Here is a 21,858-nt window from a genome sequence, read left to right on the forward strand (position 1 = left end):
AGGATTCAGCCATCTGAATTGTGCTTCAGGTTTGGGGCTGAGTCAGGTTGCCCCCCCCCAAATCAGCCTGAGCCGAATTGGGCCTGGCTCGGAAGCCACGAAGGAGCTTCCGAGTCGGATTGGGGGGTCCCTGCACAGGCCTAATAGACATTAGGCACACTGGGAACCACAGCCAGCTGGTGCTATCCTGATCCCCCACTGCTTGCAGAAAACCAAACCTGCACACGGCACTGATGGAGTGCTTCATTGTGACTAGTGGTGCGACGGCTAAGTTTAGCATTTGTTTTTTGGTATCTATTTTATTCTGGACTGGGTGGTTTTTAATACATGATTGCCTGCCTCAGGCCTCTGAGGTAAAATGATATACAAATCTAATGATAATAATAAATAAGGGTATGTTTCCCTCACTCTTTCAGTCCCATGATCTGATCAACAAAGCTTCTAGCTATTACAGGAGAACAAATTACAGTAAACTACCATTTGAATTTAAAGTAGTTTTTACACGGCATTCAGATTTCAGTGGCACTGTTCCAGATTACATTCTAATGATCTGACAACTTCATTTATTAAACACACACACACACACACACACCATCTTATTACACTGTCCCAAAGATTGTTTCTAGACTGTTCTGTGATCAGGTTCAATGCATAATGCCGTTATCAAACATCAAAAGGAATGTAAAGCCTAATTCTCATAAGCCTATTTCAAATGTTCCTGCATTATAAATGGATCATTCATTATCGGGGGGGGGGGGGTAGAATACATTGTTGAGCAAAGAAAAATGAATGTCGATATGGCTGCAGGAGACAGCCCCCTGTCCATTAAAAATACAAAAGGGAAAAGTACTTTGACTGCCAAGGTTATTGTTATGCAGCTATGTCACAAGATTAAAAAAAATGCTGAATGTAGTCAGAGAAAAGTAGCTGCATAAAAATCGATTAAGTCATTCTGCTACTCTTCCTATTTACAGAAACGTAAATCTTGATCCAGGATCAGTTTCACAATTGTTCCTGTACAGTGTCTGAGGGTTTAATCACACTATTGCCTTCTTGCAGGCATAGCTTGTTGTGTTTCATTTTTTTCCTTAAATGCCGAATTTCAGGATATCTACCACACTACTGAAGTTTCCCCCCTGCCTCCCAGTATGTAACACGATGTCTGCTCATCTACCTTTTGTCCCTCCCTGCTGCCACCTCCCTGCTACCTCCCCATTGCCATTTCCCTTCTCTGACTTCTGTCTCCCTCTGTGTGTATGCGCATCAGTGAGTCAATTCACCTGTCCACACACTTTTTTAAACGTAAGGATGAGGATTCGTGCAAGACTGTTATGGTGGAAGTTTGCAAATGGGTGTTTTTGAAAGGAGGTAACTCCAAAAGTGAGCAAGCACTGCTCCAGAGAGAGAGAGAGAGAGAGAGAGAGAACAGCCATGTTTCTACTGCAATAACCAGAAATGAAATGACACAAAGGGGAGCAAAATTGCACTACATGGACATGCCCATTTAGAAACATCACATTTATGCATTTTTATTGAATATGTAGGTATTGATGTTTAGTGTATCCACTTCAAATGTATGTTTGTTTTTAAATTCTATATTCCACCTTTGAGAGGGTTCCACCCTTAAAGGCAGCCTAAAATAATTTTAAATAAGTACATACAATAAATATCTTTATAATGGTACATTATTTTCCAGATACGGATGTATGAACTCACCCCCGTCTGGGTTCTCTGGATTCCCGTTCGGCCCCTGCCCCTGCTCGCCAGTCCCTGGACCACACTTGAGCTCCTCCCATGCTGGGCAAGCAGCCTGCACTCACCCCAGCGGCCTCGTCAAGCTCTGCGGTTGCCATTTTTTTAAAAAAATAAAATGGCGATCACAAAAATGCACATGTCTTTGTATGCGTGAAGATGCACATTTTGTGAATGCGCATATTCTCATGTGTGAAATGTGCATTTTGTGAAGGTGCATATTTGTGTGTGTGAAAAAATGTATTTTTTGAAAATGTTCATTTTTGCGTGTGTGCAAATATACACATTTTTGTGATCACCATTGTATTTCTCAAAAAATGGTGACAGCAAAGCTCGACGAGGCCACTGGGGTGAGTGCAAGCCATTCACCAAGTGTGGGCAAGGGGCAAGCAGGGGCAGGGGCTCAGCGAGCAGGGCTCAAGGGTGCGGGAAGAGGCAGTTCTGCCAGATTCCCAGACTGAATTGGGTGCCCATGCCATCCCTATTTCCAGATGCTTACCATGGAACATTCTGGCCCCATCCTGACTCTTCATTTTTATCTCAGGCAGAGGCCATGTTAACTGTATACAGCATGGGCTCTGCTGTCATACAAAGTATCTGTCCCTTATAATGTGTACAAATACCACCAGCAGCCATTTCTTGGTACATCACTTTCCCACAAGACTGTGCCCAAAGTGGCTCACAATGTATTAATGAACAACAATGAGCACAACCGTTCAAAAAACAGCACTCACCACTGCTTGATTATTTATTTATTTATTCACTCATTTCATTTCATTCCATTTCATTTCATTTCTATACTGCCCAGTAGGCTAAGCTCTCTGGGCAGTTCACAACAATTAAAACCATAAAATACAATATGATGAAAGGTTTAAAACTACACTAGAAATTAAAAATAAAAAACCAAAAATAAAACCTAGCAGCAGTGCAAAGATTTAAAATGCAGAAACAGATTTAAAACAACAGATTTAAAACAACAATGAACATTGTTAAGACAGCAATGCCTGGGAAAATAAGGTCTTCACCTGTCACTGAAAAGAGCACAATGTAGGTGCCAGGTGAGCCTAGGGATGTACAGAAGTCACTTACCTTTTCACAGATTGATTCGTGGTGGGGCGGGAGGCATTTCATCTTTCCCCCTGGAATCCTCGACAGGGGGGAGGCGATCCGGTCCTCCCCCCCGGAATCCTGCCCAGACGGCTCCACTCCGCGGCGGCTCCACGGAGCAGCCGTCCAGGGCCGTCCACAGCCAGAGTTCCGGCTGCGGACTGGCTGCTGCGGACATATTTGCGTCCAGCCAGACTGCCGTGGTAGGCTACATAAGTATTTATGTAGCCTATCACGACAGGGGAAAAAAAACCAGCGTACACAAATGGCAGCAGCTACAGCGGCTGCCATTTGCGTTCCCTATTTTTCACTATTTTAGCCTACGTAAATATTTACACAGGCTAAAACGGCAAAAAATAGGGAATGCAAATGGTGGCCGCCGTAGCTGCCGCCATTTGCGTAGGTTGGTGGGTTTTTTTGCCTGCCGTGAATAGGCTACGTAAATACTTACATAGCCTATTACAGCAAACAGCAGATGCAAATGGCGGCCATGGCAGCTGGTCGAAAGACCAGCCACCGCTGCCGCTGTTGGAGCCGCCGCTGGAGCCGCCGCCGCCGCCACTGGTACATCCTCCCCAGGTAAGCTTCATCCTGGGGGGAATCCACGGGGGGGTGGGGGGGAGGCCATTCCGCCACGGATCCTCACTGAAATCTGTGGTGGAATTCTGTGCCATCCCTAGGTGAGCCTCTCTGGGGAACTCATTCCACAATTGGGTGCTACAACAGAAAAGGCCCTCTTCTTAGTAGCCACCCACCTCACTTCCTTTGGCAGGGACTCTTGGAGAAAGACCACTGAAGACAATCTTGGGGTCTGAGCAGGTATATATGGGAGGAGATGATCATTCAAGTAACCTGGCCCCAAGCTATTTAGGGCTTTGAATGTTAATTTCAGCATTTTGAGTTGGGTCTGGAAATGGAGTGGCAGCCAGTGCAGATGGAATAGTACAACAGTGCAGATGTTATAATATGCTCACATTGTTAACAGGGACTGGCCAATCTTGCTGCCCTATTTTGGGCCAACTGAAGTTCCTGGCCCATTTTCAAAGGCAGCCCTATGTATTAGTTTTCTCCATCTGAGGGCACTCCTTTTCCATTTGTAAGGGGTCTTGCACTGAGCCATCCCCAACTTTTTGTTTACATCCATAAATATCTGCTGATGCCACCTAGGAGTTTTCCTGTTGTTTCTTTGTGTAATTGCCATGTTTGAACATGATACCCATTGTCCCTTTGAAGCTTTCTTCCTTTTTTACCATAAAAGAACTTAGGGTTCCAAGCTTTCAGTGTCCCAGTATCTCCAATCAGTTCCACTTGCTGCCCACTTAGTTCTAGTAATGCACATTGGTCCAAGCGCTTGCTTTCCTGGCCTACCCACTCCTGCCATGATTCCAACCCACTTCTCAGAGCATGACAAACTTCAGAGTTCCAAGTCTTCCTAGGGCCTGGTATTTCCTCCTTTTGGTTGCAGACAAACTCAGTGAGACCCAGTTGCCTCTGCTGGCCCTTGCGAGCCCAGACTTTTACACAAACAAACAAACAACTATTTTGGTGGGACCTCAGACACTTTGTGCAGCTTTCCCCTGGTTAAGGGAAAAACTCCCTTAAACTCCTAGTAGGAAGAGTTATGGCTGGGTCCTCTTGGTTTGGAAGCCTCCCCTGCTTCCTTATCATTAGAGTTCATAGTAGAGGCCAAGTCAAACTCTGGAAAGTTTGCCTCAGTGTGCAGCTTTTTATTGACAATATAGTTCTCAATAACGAGACAGGAGAAACTGGAAATGAGGTTGTGAAATAGCTGTAGGTTGTCCCCATCCTGACCTCTCCTTTTGTCACAGAGACTGTGATTAGTCTGAATGCACAGCCTGTCTCCTCTCCAAATACCTGCATGATTCCTCTCTCCCCCCACTCTTGAAAGCTCTCCCCTGAACCCTTCTTTTCTCCTTGCCACTAGCATTACCCCCCCCCCATATGCCCAGCTCTGACTAGGGATGTATGCATCTTGTTAAATCTTTTCCACCAGTGATTCATGGATTGCCAGGCATCTTTCATTCTGTTGTCTGCTCATTGAGGGAATTGGATTTTTCGTATGATAATTTTGCAGGTGCGCACGTGCTCAAATCCCGCTCAGAGTGAAAATCTGTGGAATCCTCATGACTCAGGAAAACAAAAACAAAAACAGTCTGCTGCAGAATCTGCAGGTTGGATTCATAGAAATTTGAACTGATTGCAGATTTCTCTGGCATCCCTAGCTGACCTCTGCAACTCCCCTCAGAACCATAAACTAGGGATGTTGAAGAATTCCACCACGGACTCCAGTAAGGCCAGATTCTAAAGAATCTGGACCCCCAGGATCCATGGTGGAACGGCCTTGCCCCCCTGCCACCCCCCGCAATCCCCCCCCCGAAACAGACCTACCTGGCGGCGGATGTGGCGGCGGATGCTGCAGCGGCGGCGGCTCTGGCATCAGCTCCGGGTCATCTTCGAGGCAGCTGCAGCCGCAAATGGTGGCCGTCATGGTGGCCACCATTTGCATCCCTGCTGTAGCCGTGATAGGCTACGTAAATATTTACATAAATATTTACACCTTAGCCTATCATGGCTAAAGTGGGGACAAAAACGTCGGCCGCTACATCATTTGCGTCCCTGCTTTTGCCGTGATACTATAGGCTACATAAATATCTATGTAGCCTATCATGGCTTAGCATAGGGACACAAATGGCGCCCCCTACGCAGAACGCCATTTGCATCTGCAGCAGCCCAGCAGCGGATGGGGCCCCCACTGCAGATTCCGGGGGGGAGGACCGGATCGCCTCCCCCCCTGTTGAGGATTCTGGGGGGAGGACTGGATCGCCTCCTCCCCATGGAACCCAGTGGAGCCAGGTAAGTGGGGTTTCATACACCCCTACCATAAATGCTTTCAACTCCAACCCAGATGCTATACATATAATCCATGGCCTTATCCATGTATCACAGCTCTTGGTGTAGCGAACAAAAAAACTCAACCTATGTTCCCCACTATTCAAAGCCTTGCATGTCATCCAGTCCTTGATTGTACTTCTTAGCTTTCTTTGGATATTTTGCTCATAATGCACTACCAGCTAGTTTCCCCAAGTAACAATTGTATATTTTTATATTCTTTTGTGCTTAGTACATGCCCCTTGTTTTTGAAGAAACCAGTGATTGTGTATATCATTGAGTCCCCTTCTGCCAAGCTGCACAGTTGCCAAGGTTAAAAGATCCCTTAACAAACGCAGGTCTCAGAAAGTGCACGAGTTCGTACACAGGTCTAGAGAGCACATTTGGTAACACCACACAACATTGAATAAAATAATACAAATACACAATCCTCACCCAACAGGTTAGAATGAAACAGGAGACTTAATAAATCATAACATAGAAATAAAAAAAACACTATATACAATGACAAACAGATCTTCATCCTACAAGGCAACATAGGGTTCTCCACAATTAACCTACAAACCTTGGTTGGTTGCTACATCTCATGCTCATAGTTTTTCTTCAGCTCTTACCTGAGTCTCTTTTCTTACTCCCTTCCCCATCTCTCACTTGCAGAAGTAAAGATTGCCAGTCCTCCTTCAAACCCTACATACACTCACAGTTGAGTTTCCATATTACTCAGTCTCCACCAAATACGCCTTACAGCACTCTCATCAAGGCTCCAAGGTGGTGAAAGACATGTGGAAATGCTCAGCTCCTTGATGTCAGCCTCTTTCCATCAAGCACACACACATACACACACACACACACACACACACAAACGCACTCCTACGAAATCTGTAAGAGAGACCCTTTTCATCTTCCTCTGGCAAGGAAGTATCATGTGTTAGGACTGGGTTTATGGTCATTTCCATGATTTTCTTCCCTTCCAAGGAAAGCATGGCAATGCCAGACACTGGTAGTATTCAAGAGGCATGTAAAAACAACTAGGAAAGCTTTTGGGCTATCTTCATAATTGTTATTTTAATAATCAGTGGTTCTTATGCTAGATTGTGATGTGCTAGAATGAAGTGGAACCATAAACTTATGATTTTAATTGTCCTGAACCTTTCTGAATTCTTTCTGGATGAAAAATGGTACATAAACATATTAATGAATAATACATAATTAATCTTACTTCAGTATTCTGTACAACCCTAAGCACAGTATTAATGTTAAATAAATGATAAGCAGTAGTCGCAACTATTCTAGATGTTAATGGCTGAATAACAAAAAGCCATTCACACACCCAGTTTTAAGAGCTGGTTTCTACAAAGCCTTCAACTTTTAAAGGAAAAACAGAGTTTAACTTCGTGCTACTATTCTTTTTTTCTTTTCTTTTTTTGAAGAAGCGTAGCTAGAGAACAGTTCATGTTCAAGATATACATTTTCTTTGCTTGACTTGAACGATCCTGGTCATCCTATATGCGCATCTGCATGGCTGGTAAAGGTATTCTCACAATCATTGGAACTGCTGCCAAGCATATCTAACATTGCCCAGTTTACAAATTGTTTTTGTCCACACGGGTGTGTGCCTGAGGAAAGATGGAATTGCTTCTAGCATATTAATATAATAAATGATATTGAAGCATCTCCAGAGCCCCATTCATGTTCCAAGGGCACAAGATGCAAGGTCAAAATGATGTAGCCCCTTTCTCTTGTCTGAGATATGGGTTTGCTGTATCGGGCATATATGTCCAGGGTTTGAATTTATCATTAGTTCTCAGTGGAGCATTGAAGCTGAAAGAGAATTCATCAAGTAGGCAAATGAATATTGCAATTTTCAAATACTGTGTTTTAAGATGCAGTTTAAAATTACAAAGCATTTCACATATGGAGCATTAAATAGACTTTGAAACTAGGGTTGTGCACTGCCTCATTATGAAGCCTGAATGATGAGGCAAAGCGGGCTGATTCAGAGGACCGTCCTCGTGATTCGAACCAGATCAGAGCAGAACCGAGGCCCCACGAGGCGAGGCGCCTCCCCCACGAAGTGCCTCCTCCGCCTTACATATTCGGAGCTCTTCGGAATGCCTGAGCAGTCCAGACAGGCTGTCTCCAAAATGTATCAACTTCAAAAAGCTCACAGGGAGGGGCAGGAGGAGGACGGAAGGGGAAGGCAAGTGGATGCAGGAGGCGGGGGGAAGTGGGAGGGAAGGCGAGCAGAGGAGGAAAAGGGAGTGTGCTTTGGTGAATGGGAATTCTTGGATGGAACCTACACCAGCAGTTTTCAATCAGAGAGAGAACAGTGGAAGAGGGGGGTATATATAGTTTGGGGAACGGCTGCATTTGTTTATTGAGCAAGCTGTGTCTTTGGGAGAGGGCTGGCTTATGGTTAGCTGATCTGGTGTGTGTGTGTGTGTGTGTGTGTGTGTGTGCAGTCCTTGTAGCTCCTCCTCCTTCTATTCCTTTGTTCTCTATTGCTATCAGCCAGACTTTCCTAGATTTATAAAAGCAGAACAGCTATGTTTCTCCTGGGATCAGTCCTTCACCCTGTGCATGAACTTCCCCTTTGGGATTGTTTGTTTTCTGCCTGGGCACCCATTGCACCTGCCTTGCCTTCTATTTCTGTCATCCTCCGACTATTTCATTGTGTGTATTCATCTCCCTTTTCAATATTTTTTCACACAAACATAGGTTTTCTTCACTCGTTGCTATGCTCCCCACCCCCCACTGCCTTTCCATCATTGTACAAGGTGCACGCCTGGGGACCCTGCAAAATTCCCTGCTAATTAGACCTTCACAGCTTCTGGTTCCATTCTGTGTCCTTTACATCTTTCAACCCTGTGTTTTCTAGCTTTTTATAAATCCAGTCTTATTTTGATTTTTAAAAACAAACATTGACTTCTGGGCATGTTACTCCTCCCCCCTCCCCCCCACCCCAAATTAATATTCAACCTTTTTTTCTTGCTTTCTAAATTCTTAAATAAAGGCACACTAGAGCAGCCTACATTCTGAAGTGATCTTTCTGTTTCTTTTCTGTCTCATTCCTCCCAAAACAGACATTAAACAAGGGTTTCCTTCTTTGCTTGGTTTTGGTTCTTCTATTATTATTATTATTATTATTATTATTATTATTATTATTATTATTATTATTCTGTCCCATTGCCTCTACCATCCTCCTGTATTTCTTGAACTTTCCCTGCCTTCCCTAAATGAAATTAAGTATAAAACAATTTTTTAAAAAACAAAACTGTACTTGCTTAGGTAGTTTGCTTTTCTTTTGCTCTTGTGTGTGTGTGTCCATGTGCATGCGTGTGTGTGCATGCGCGCACTTGCGCTTTTGTGGTGTTCCTCCAGTGCAATATGTCCAAAAGCACTACATGCATACTGTTTATATTAATTAGCTTCTTATTCCAATAACACTCCTCTGTGTGTCAAAAGAATCCATTGCAATATGAAGCATCTTTGGGGTGTTGGCAGGCGCAAAGGTGGGCAAGCTGTCTGTCCCATAGTTCAGATAGCGCATCCTGGTGCAGTAGGGCAGCAAAGTTCAGAGGCCAGTTGTGGTGCCCCCCAGGCAGCTCTTCCCAATAGAAGTGCTCGTTGGCATGTCGGAGTGGTAGAAGCACCACAGGTCCTGACTGGCAGAGTTGCTGTGTCTTCCGCTTCTGTCAGAACACCACTGGGAGCCTGAGGTCAGCAGAGATGACCAACTTCATAAACTCAATAATTAATATTCACTTGCATCACTCTCTTTCCTTCAGGTCCCTAGAATCTGTTTTTACATTAAAACCTGTTTGAGTTTTGGCAGAAGTGGTCTGGCCAAGAAAACCCCAAAAATTGCAATATCATAAATACTCATTTTGTGTGTGCTAGAAATAAACAACAGCAGATAGAAGAAGACAGCTCTTCTAGCTTGCCTGCCAGGTAAAGTGCATATGTAGCCCTAGGGAGGCTGAGCTGGTGATTCTTCAGAATAAACTTGTTTTGCACTTCAGAGAAACCTACAGCAGAGATTAAGCATGGTGACCCAAGCTTCAACACACTGTCCCTTCAACACACTATCCCTTGCTTTGACTTTCAGGTAAAACTCAAATTTTACCTGCACCTAGCACACAAGCCAGTGGGCCAAACTGCCCAGTAGGGATGGCAGAGAATTCCACCACGGACTCCAATGAGGCCGGATTCTAAGAATCCGGTCCCCCGGAGTCCGTGGTGGAATGAAAGTCTCACCTCCATCACCTGGGGGAATCCACACCAGCTGGATCCTACCTGCCGCCAGCCATCAGCTGCCGGCCTCTGCCAGCCACTGCTGCCTGTCTTCAGACAAAAATGGCGTCTGGCGTAGCAGACACCATTTGCGTCCCTGCCTTTTGCCGTGATAGGCTACGTAAAGATTTACGTAGCCTATCACAGCAAAGGGCAGGGATGCAAATAGCATCCACTACGCCATTTGCGTCCCTTCCTTTTGCCATGATAGGCTACGTAAATCTTTACGTAGCCTATCACGGCAAAGAGCAGGGATGCAAATAGCGTCCGCTATGCCATTTGCATCCCTGCTCTTTGCTGTGATAGGCTACGTAAAGATTTACGTAGCCTATCATGGCAAAAAGAGGGACACAAATGGCGTCCGCTATGCCAGACTCCATTTGTGTGGCAGCGGCTGGAAGTCTGGCTGTGGATGGGTCCGACCAGCGGCTCCGCAAAGTCGCCGCAGAGCGGAGCTGGCCAGGGAGAATTCTGGGGGGAGGGACGGATCGCCTCCCCCCGCAGACCCCCCCAGCGGACTGGTGAGTGTGTTTCATACACCCCTACTGCCCAGACTTTGGGGGGCGCAATGCCCTAGAGGGGGGCTGGGAAGGGCCAAGGTGTCACAACCATGAGTGGAAACAGGGAGTAGTTACAGCTCTTTGCTTTGAGAGTTTCTGTGGACAACATCAGAATTTAATGCCACCTAGCACAAAAACAACTGGGCCAAACTGTCTGAAATTTTGCAGGTGGCCTCCTCTCCAGGAGGGTGGAGAGGACCCTGAATTTCTTGTCTGTATCATAAAAACTGAAAAAGTTATGACCATTTGTGTTTTACCATGCAAATCAATGGGAAAATGCCAAAAACAGGCTATCCAGATATCCGAATCTCGCTTCAGATTCAGAACCCAGTCAAAGTGGAAGGGGTCTGAAGTGGATAGGCGTCGCTTTGGAGGATCCAAAGCAGCATCCAAAGCAGATGGGGGGGGGGTCTGTGCACAGCCCTAGTATATATATTGCTCTAATCGGCTGCAGAGTTAGGTGGAATCCTACACTCCATCATGTCTGTGTACGCAAAGCAGGAAAAATAAATAGCATTAACTTAATATTAAATAGGAGAAACATTTCAACTTATGCCCCCTCTTTTGCTAGTACAAAGTTACACCATCCCCAGAGTTGGAAACCAGTTTGGAAGAATAGGATTGTGACTAGGTTCAGCTCCTTCCATGCCACACCCATGAAGCTGCCCATTTTTGGATCACTGCAATGCATTGTTCACAGGGCTGCTTCTGAAAACATGCAGAATAATGCAACTAGAGTGTTAACTGGTACAGCGTCTTCAGATCACATCTTCCCAGTTTTGAAAGAGATGCACTGGATGCCTCTTCATTTCTGAGCCAGTTCAAAGTACTGCTACTTACCTTCAGAATCCGAATCAGCTTGTGGCCCAGATACCTGAAGGAACTACTCCCATACCAACCTGTCTGCACTTTAATGTTGCCAATCAATGCTGTTCTCCAAGTGCTTTCTCCATCAGAGAGGTGGCCCAGGTGTCAATTAGGGAGAGAGCTTTTTTTCTGCTGTGGCCCCTGAGTTATGGAATGCCATCCTGAAGGAGAGTCAACTCGCCTTATTGTCTTTTATTTGCTAGGAAACCCCCTTTTTATTTTAAGTTTGATATGCCTGTGAACTAGGGATGTTCGGATTTTGTAAAATCCGTTCTGACTGCGTTTCATGGATTATCAGGTGCCTTCTGTTCCGTCCTCCACTCATGGATGGAATTGGATTTTTTCCCCATTTCTGGAATTTGTGCAAATTCACATTTGCATAAATTTGCACTTATAAAAATGCACAAATCCCCCTAAAATGTGCATTTTCATGCTTTGGGAGAGATGCACATTTTCAGCTGGTGTGTGTGTGTGTGAGTTTTAATTACATATTTTTCTATAACTCAACTTATGTACAATAGAAAGCAAAAAAACAAAAAAACAGTCCTCAAGTTCACAGAATCCATGCAAATTGGGGGGAAAACAGTCTGCTGTGGAATCCACAGGTCGGATTAATAGAAATCTGAACTCATTTGATTCTGTTGCGGATTTCTCCGACATCCCTACTGTGAGCATTGATCCGCTGCTTTTATCTGTTTCATGATATTATTGAAGCTGTATTTTTAATTTTTCTATTAGTTTGAACTGCCCTGGAATGAATTTTTGATGAAGGGTGACATAAATATGTTAAATCAATGAATAAACATAATGCTGGCATAGATCAGTGTGGATCACAGATGCCAGCACATCTTTGGACTCGTCCAGCACAAGGTGCTTATTCAACATCATATCCTTGCCCAGCCAGTGTAAGCTCTGCATAGCATGGCAGTGTAAATGGTAAACGTTTTGTATGAAGCTTACTTACATTTTTACCTTTAAATGTCTCAGTCAAAAGACTGAATTATATTGAGTTTACATTTGCAGTCTTCAGTTTACTTACAAATAATAATAAAGATGAAGTGCTCTACATTTACACCCTTTGCAGAGGTTTTCATTTAAATTGAGGATGGAAAACAACTCCATGAGTAGTTGCCAGTGATTACAGTGATTCAATATAAATGGAATCACAGTTGGCATTGATATAAGGCTGCTGTGAGGAATCACTTTTTGTAAGGTTGTTTCTGTCACTTGGACGACAGTTGTTTAAGGAAAGCCTATTAAATAAAAGAAAAAGTCAACGTGATGAAAAATGAATAAAGTTGAAGTAAATTTTACCCCAAAGTATGATGGATATAGTATCTATAAAGCTGCATAGCACATTCAGATAAAAAAAAATGCAGAGAACAATATAAGTGCTTTGTGTATCAAATTTATTTAGACACCACTGTATTTACAACAGTTTGTGATTTGATTTCATTTCACATTGGAACCTTACTTAACATGGGCCAGGATCCAAAGATCTGCACAGTATGTGCTGATAACTGTTTTAGACTTTTGCTTCTTGAACAGCAGTCTCCTCTGCTGCAGCATGGCAAACAACTTTTGAAAGTGAGGAAAATGATGCAGCATAAAGTGGGTGTTTGTACAAAAAGGAACATAAAAAGCCAGAAAATGCATCATTTAAGTGTATGTTGTTGTTGTTCAGTCGTTCAGTCGTGTCCGACTCTTCATGACCCCATGGACCATAGCACGCCAGGCCTTCCTGTCCTGCGCTCTCTCCCGGAGCGTGCTCAAGTTCATATTCATTGCATCGGTGATGGTATCTAGCCTTGCGAGCAGAGATGGGTTAAAGAAGACGCAGATAACAAGCTTGGGTTGAAAATTGGGCCACATTTATTGAAATAGCTGCAAAGGGGTAACTAGGACAGGCATCTAACTGTGTCAGCGGCTAGCTGGCACTTCTTGGGCGAAAACATACCCAGCCTGAGGGGTGGCGGTGATCTCGCCATCCCTCCGGACTGCCCCTTCTGGGGGAGGTAGACTTTCCGGTGTCACCCCCAACCCAGTGCCGCGAAACACCTGGGTGAGTGAGTAGGGTTGGTCTCCCAGGCAACCCTTATCCCCCCGCCGAGCTGCACAACCCGTTCGGGGGGGCCTCAGGCGTCACCTGTCACCATAAGGTGCCTCTGCATGCACACCATCCCTACTTTCCTGTTTTGCCCGTCCTAGCCGCCAACTGGAATGTGACTGATGATAAAGACCATATTCCCTTACAGGACACACTCGACCCGCAAAACAGTGTGATGTAGGCAAAAAAGACGCGCAGTAATAGGCCAATCGAACTGTGAGCCAAAAAATTCCTACATGATTCCCAAAGGGCAACCGGTAATAAACCCACACTGCTTAGGGGAGGGTGGGAGGGAGCTGCGTTGAGCCAGAGAGCTGAGTTTGAGAAGGGGGCTGAGTTTAAGGCAACTCAGCCTGCCCCTCCTTGCATGGTGGTGCCACTGGGGTGCACCAATCAAAGGCCCCTGCGTCATGTCCCCCCCCCGCCCGCAATGCCCCCCCCCCTTATAGCCAGACAAGCTGGCGCCGGGTGAGGGCATTTGCAAGCGGAGATGGGTTAAAGGAGACGCAGACTACAAGCTTGGGTTGAAAATTGGGCCACATTTATTGAAATAGCTGCAAAGGGGTAACTAGGACGGGCATCTAACTGTGTCAGTGGCTAGCTGGCACTTCTTGGGCAAAAACATACCCAGCCTGAGGGGTGGCGGTGATCTCGCCATCCCTCCGGACTGCCCCTTCTGGGGGAGGTAGACCTTCTGGTGTCACCCCCAACCCGGTGCTGCGAAACACCTGGGTGAGTGAGTAGGGTTGGTCTCCCAGGCAACCCTTATCCCCCCGCCGAGCCGCACAACCCGTTCGGGGGGCCCTCAGGCATCACCTGTCACCATAAGGTGCCTCTGCATGCACACCATCCCTACTTTCCTGTTTTGCCCATCCTAGCCGCCACAGGAGTCACAAGCCTAGAGCTTGTGAAACTCCCCCCACCTGCGCAGAAGAACTTCCCGCAGGCCCCTTTGCAGATCAGACAGACATATGTTATTCACTAAATGAGACAGGTGGACACCATCCTACCTGTAACGCTCCCTCCATGTCCACAGAATTCCCTGGCGGGTGGTGCATCCATCACCTCACTCACCTGGCAATAAGCCATTTCTCTGTGCACTTTCCAACGTGCCCTGCCACTGGCAACGTCATTCCATTCCTTCCCATTGATCCATGGGAGCAGTAAGGGCTGCAATAGGCTACTTCCGGCCAGGTATGCCGGACCACCTGTATCTCAACCAAGGCCTGTTCCATCAGGTCCTCGCCTGGCTTACAGACAAAGTCATTCCCTCCAATGTGCAGCACCTGGACCTGCGGAGGAAGACTGACAAACTTGGTGGGACAGAGTGAGGAGGGGACTCCCACCGTATGCCATGTCTATGGAGCCACTGGATCTTAATGTGACAGGGTGACAGAAGCTGAATTCTGAAGACATACAAGCTCTTCATGAAGCTCCAGACATCAAAACGTGCCCATGTAAGAGCACCCGTACCGGCGTATAATGATTCTCAGGAATAAGCACATTAAGGGAAACTACACAATTGCCCTTAAGTCAACAGCAAACCGTCGAAGTGATAAAAACGGAGGCCCCTCCTCAGACCCGTGGCATACCATAAAACCCATAAGGTGCCACCAGAGCATAATCCATTGACTTGCGTTTGGCCGTGGGCCACTGCCGTGCCCTTGCCATGCTGATCAATTTGATCACCAAATATGTAAATGGATTACTTTGGGCCAGACCTGTACCTTGCAGCAAATCAAGGCCCTCCAGGACAAGTCGGCCTTGTGAGCCCAGACCAACCCTGCATTCCGTTAGGGCTGCTACGTGGAACAGGGAAACATCTTATTGGAAAGCTCAAATGGAGGGCCATTACCCCCGGAGCCCGAAAGGGGTGTCTGGAGAGAGAGGGTGGTTAATTTACTAATGCAGGCAAACATCTGTGCCCAACACTATCTTGCACGCCGAAACCTAAATTCTGACATGGAGTCAGTGAAACCACCTTTGTGGGCTGGAAGGCTAAATGGCCAGCTTGCGACTTATGGTCCCAAATAGTCTGTTATTCCTTACGGAGGCATGAAACTGTGGCCAATGATCTATAGATAAGGGCCATGAATCCTATCGCTGAGGTTTTGCCTAATGCGCGGCACACACACCCTGCTCTGTCGCAGGCGGCTCCTGTACGGAGAGCCATGGAATGCAGGCTGGCATGCCTAGCTTCAGTATCCCGATCTCCCATAGTACTGCAAGGATGGGATCTGGGAATGGAGCACCCACGGGGCTAAGGCCCGGAAGATGTTGACCTAATTTGATGACAAGGCATCGACAATTGGGTTTGCCTAACCCAGCACATGGTGTACCCAGAACCAGATGTTGTAATACTGACTCTGGAGCGCGAACACACTGACACATGACATGACCCTCCAATTTCGGGAGGACGGAGAATGAATAATGTGGTCATGTTGTCATAGCGAAGGGGGGGGTTACTGACTTGGCTATAAGGTTATCCCTCAATGTGCTTGGCGGGGGCGGCAGCCTCCACTCTACAGGCCTTTACCCACTGCACGATTGGACCTGCCCTAAGAATCTGAAACCCCTTGGGGTAGGGGCAGAACCATGTGAGTCCGCAGTCCAGCTTTGAGGAGAGGCTCACGCTTCCGAAAGGAGGTGCCGTTAAAGCCCTACTAAGTTGAAGCCATGCCTGATGTATAATTAATTGCAGCTGTGCCTAACGGACCTGAAAATTGTCCTGAGGGAGGTGAGAATAACACCTAAGAGTATCGGATTGGCTTCACCGAATGTTGCTGTGGGAGACAGGCCCTCAGCCTTTGTGAGCTAAGGGGCACCGGAGTAACAGAAAAGGGGAAGCAATACTTGCGTTAGGTCAGAACAATGACCACCATCTTTGGACTCCATGTAGCATATGCCCATCAGGGACCCGTGGCCGGGATCCCAGACAAAGACAGCTGCCTCATCGAAGAGGTGTGACACACTGAGCAGAGATGATCAGGGATCTTGTGATAATTGACTGGCCCTCAGGAAAGAGAGGTTACGAATCAGGATAAACTCCCTAGAGGATTTCCTGGGCACCATTTCGAGAAGGGAGATCCCTAGAATAGCTAACGGGGTGTGGAAAAAAGGGGGGACTAAAACCCTTCTGCCAGTACTGCATTGTTAACCTCTCCTGAACCTGTTGATGCCTAGCGAGGAGAAATGTTGCTTACCAGGTAGGGATGGTCTATGTTGACCGAAAGAAAAAATGCTAGGGGGCCCTAGAACCTAGCATAAACCGTGTTCCAAGTTAAGACGCGTTCCCCCAGTTGGGTAGTGTCTTAAAGCCGGAGTATCAGCCCCAACCTTACTAGGCATTGGCCATCCAGAGCTTCCTACTGCCTCGGCTTTTCCAAGGGGACCCTACCCTCCCCAAGCATTGGACAAGAGCTGCAAGAGTGCTGACTGCTACAAGGGAGCATTCACGATGAAAACTGCACGTGTCCTGGGAGCATGTGCCCAGTGGGGCTTTACTCCCAGCACAGATAGCAGTGCTGAAGCAGCGGACCCGCCATAGGCCGAGGGCCAGTGCGGGAGGCCACCTGGTGAATGTGGCCACTGCCAGATCTGTTGCCGACCCCAGCTGGGAAGGAGTCAAAATTGGAGTGAAAGGTCCTGGTCAAACAGGTCCTTACGCAGAGAAGGGCAATGGCGGCCCTCCTGCGAGAGGCCTAAACAAGCCATTCGCACACCTCCTCGGGCGAAAGACATTACGAGAAGGAGTAGCCCTGGTGACAATACAACTCGCCAGATTAGCGTAGAGATCTGATATGCCCCTTACATGGATGTCCAAAACGGGCAGGGGCAGGCGAGGGATCCTAATTAATCCAGGAAAAAACCCTGTAAGATGATGCATTAAGCGGCTGGGGTTACTGGGGTGTGACTGATGGAGCTGCAGGCGGCCCGAGCGTCATATAGGGAGATGACATTGGGAGGGACAGCCGCCCCCAGGTAGGTAAGCTAAGGCAGCAACCCCACAGCCCTAAGGGTAACCCGTCTGAACAACTGGGGTGAAGTGCAGTCATCTCACCCATATCCAGGGCAGCTGTGTCTGGGTCCCCGGGAGCAAGGGAGGCAATACCACTTGCATTGCTCCTGATGGAGATGCCTCATGAGGGCGGACCGCCTTCAGGTGTGCTGTGTCGCCTGGGCGAAACCCCAAGGAGGAGGATGTTGCTTGGATCACTGCTGACGGAGATGCCGCAGGAAGGTGGACTGCCTACAGTGGTGGGGTGCTGCCATGGTGAACCTGTGAAGGCGAGATGGAGGCCTCAATGGCGTCCGGGTGCCCTGAACCCAGAGACGAGCTGTACCAATCGTGGGCACACTCTGATCCCCAGCTGGAAAAAACCGAGGTTGTTGCTTGTGTGCCCAGGAAAGATGAGGCAGCAGAAGGGAGGAGCTCCGCTGAAGGTGGTGAGCCTTCTGGAAGAGCCGATGAAGAGGAGGTGGATGCCTCAATAGCGTCCAGGCGATCTGAAATAGAAAGGAGCAACGAGTGTTGGGTCTGCTGTCGTGTTCGCTTGTGCTGGACCACTGAGGATTTTTTGTGCCTGGCCAGGGGAGGAGGAGGGATCCCTGAGGAACGCTCAGCAGCTTCCAAACGAGAAAAAAAATTGATGCCAGTACCGGGTCTGCGTCCACATCAGAGTCAGAATCGGGCCTTGGCAGCAGACTTTGGGGAGGGGGGGACGGGGCCCTGCCATTCCCTTTCTTACCACCCTGGCCCTTCTTAGGAGGCATGATGCAGGAGGTGAATTAAGCAAGCTATCTGTCAGGGTGGACACTGAGCCCATAGAATCCCAGAGTAGTTCTAATGCTGAGGAAGAGCAGTCGCTCCTGGGAGAGGAGCACGCTCCTCTTTCCCAGGACCAACAGCTGACGGAGTTTCCTCCCCCCCACATTCCTAGTTTTAGTTAGCAGTCAAGGGAGTGACCGAGCACAGATAGCAGACTTAGTGAAGGCGCGCACTCAACGGCTGCGCCCCGAGGATCCAAGGGAAAAGGGGAGGGATTCTCCCTAGTCCTTATATTCGGGGGTCTGCCAGTAATTCCCTTTCAAATGGGGACCAACTGTTCCAACTTAGGGCATAGGGATGCTGCTGCTCAGATCTAGTTGATACCTGTAGAGTTGTTAAGTTGCAAAGGAAGAATAAATCTTTGAAAAGAATCCCTTTGTCTATGTCTGGACTTGGCTACTGGATTAGACTGAGAGAGCCCTCTAAGGAGCTCTTGACACCATCAAAGAGTTAATAAAGCCGCTGGGCACCCCAGACAGTAGGCAGCCACCCCACAGTCTTAAGATCTGCGGGTATGAGTTCCAGACCGAGACAGAGAGGCCTGGGGATGAAGATGGGAGCGCTGCACTACCGTTTAGATAGAAAATCAGATTTTCAAGAGGCGCAGCCAGGGGCCAAAGGTGATGGGAGCTGCGTTTGAGCATGGGTGCCCACAGCCGAGGGCACCCTGTCACGGGAGGCGCCAAACAGGCAGTCGCCGCTGTTACGCAATTTTATTAATTAAATATTTAATAATCGTAATTTAATTATTTTTATTATTATTAATATTATTATTTATTTAATTAAAGCTTTCTTTTCATACAAACATAGGAAGCTGCCTTATACTGAGTCAGACCCTGGGTCCATCTAGCACAGAATTGTTGACACTGACTGGCAGCAGCAGATCTCCAAAGTTTCAGGCAGGATTCTTTCGTAGAAAGAATGGAGATGCTGGGGATTAAACCTGGGGCCTTCCGCATGCCAAGCATGTGCTCTACCACTTAGCCGCAGCTCCTCCTATTTTTTTTTAAACTATTATTATTTTTTATTTATTTATTTATCTATTAATTTATTGGGTGGGAGGGGGAGACGTCGCAAGCCCATGGGAGGCGACCAATCGGGCTGTGATATACATGCCCGACTCGGCTCAGCAGCCAGGCGCCCCTCCAACAGGCAGGCTCGGCTGACCAGTGGGGGGGGGCAGTCAGACCGTTGCTTAGAGTGCTGCCGCCGACAAACACCGGCGCCGCGCTCACCTGCCCGCCGACACCTCCCGCCGGAAGCAACACCTCAGGGAGGCCGGCAAGGCGAGGAGGAAGAGGCCGGCAAGGCCGGCGGCTGGGTAGACAGGCCAGCAGGCGGGCCGTGAGCTGGCCCGGCGGCCAGCGGGCCTGTCAGGCAAGCGGGCCCATCAGGCAAGCGGGCGGGCATGCGTGCAGGGCGAGCGAGCGGGCGGGCGGGCTGGCAGGTTGAGTGACCGCACGGGCGGGCGGGCATGAGGGCAGGGCGAGCGAGCGGGCGGGCAGGCGATCGAGCGGGCAGGCAGGCGGGCAGGTGGGTTGAGGGAGCGCACGGACGGGCGGGCGAGTCGGCAGGAGAGCGAGTACACGAGGAGACCGAGCAGACGGGCGGGTGAGAGGAAAGGAGCCGGCGAAGGAGGGAGGGAGGTGAACAATATCAACAAGCAAAGATTTTGGCGCGCAGAAGCACGTGGGTCCAGGCGGCTGAAACAAGGACGAAGCCGTTCTCCAGCAGGCCAAAGTCCCTCGTTGTGACCGAGGAGAAAGGAGAGGGCGGGCGCACTGCAGCATCAAGAGCCGGGGCCCTCAGCGTGCGTGACGACACCCGTCTCCAGCAGGCCGGTGTCCTTTCTGGCGGAGCTGTAGTTCTCTCTAGCTGCGTTGAGCCAGAGAGCTGAGTTTGAGAAGGGGGCTGAGTTTAAGGCAACTCAGCCTGCCCCTCCTTGCATGGTGATGCCACTGGGGTGCACCAATCAAAGGCCCCTGCATCATGTCCCCCCACCCGCCCACAATGCCCCACCCCCTTTTAGCCAGACAAGCTGGCGCTGGGTGAGGGCATACCTCATCCTCTGCCGTCCCCTTCTCCTTTTGCCTTCAGTCTTTCCCAGCATCAGGGTCTTTTCCAGAGAGTTTTCTCTTCGCATTAGGTGGCCAAAATATTTCAGCTTCAGCTTCAGTATCTGTCCTTCCAATGAGCACTCAGGGTTGATTTCCTTTAGGACTGACTGATTTGACCTCCTTGCAGTCCAGGGGACGCGTAAGAGTCTTTTCCAGCACCACAGTTTGAACGCATCAATTCTTCGGCGCTCAGCCTTCCTTATAGTACAGCTCTCACAGACATACATTACTAATGGGAAAACCATAGCTTTGATTAGACGGACCTTTATCAGCAAGGTGATGTCTCTGCTTCTTACTATGCTGTCTAGCTTTGCCATAGCTTTTCTCCCAAGGAGCAAGCATCTTTTAATTTCATGGGTACAGTCACCGTCTGTGGTGATCTTGGAGCCCAAGAAAATAAAATCTGTCACAGCTTCTATTTCTTCCCCTTCTATATGCCAGAACGTGATGGGGCCAGATGCCATGATCTTAGTTTTCTTAATGTTGAGTTTCAAACCAGCTTTTGCACTCTCCTCTTTCACCCTCAACAAGAGGCTGTTGAGATCCTCTTCGCTTTCTGCCATTAGGGTGGTATCGTCTGCATATCTGAGGTTGTTGATAATTCTCCCGGCAATCTTAATTCCAACCTGTGATTCATCCAACCCGGTGTTTCTCATGATGTACTCGGCATATAAGTTAAATAAGCAGGGTGACAAATGACAATATGCAGCCTTGTTATACTCCTTTCCCAATTTGGAACCAATCGGTTGTTCCATGTCTGGTTCTTACTGTTGCTTCTTGACCCTCGTACAGGTTTCTCAGGAGACAGGTAAGGTGGTGTGGTACTCCCATCACTTTAAGAATTTGCCACAGTTTGTTTTGATCCACACAATCAAAGGCTTTAGCATAGTCAATGAGCAGAAATAGACGTTTTTCTGGAATTCTCTTGCTTTCTCCATGATCCAGCGAAAGTTGGCAATTTGATTTCTAGTTCCTCTCTGACTCTTCGAAACCCAGCTTGTACTTCTGGTAGTTCTCGGTTCACATACTGCTGAAGCCTAGCTTGTAGGATTTTGAGCATCACCTTGCTGGCATGTGGAATGAGCGCAATTGTGCAGTAGTTTGAGCACTCTTTGGCATTGCCCTTCTTTGGAATTGGAATGTAAACTGACCTTTTCCAGTTTTGCGGCCACCGTTGAGTGTTCCAAATTTGTTGGCATATTGAGTGCAGCACTTTAACAGCATCATCTTTTAGGATTTTAAATAGCTCAGCTGGAAGACTGTCATCTCGGCTAGCTTTGTTCCTAAGCCCCACTTGACTTCACTCTCTAGGATGCC

This window comes from Heloderma suspectum, chromosome 2 (assembly GCF_057233095.1).
Source record: "Heloderma suspectum isolate Gila_16-S chromosome 2, 16-S_ref, whole genome shotgun sequence".
NCBI lineage: Eukaryota > Metazoa > Chordata > Lepidosauria > Squamata > Helodermatidae > Heloderma > Heloderma suspectum.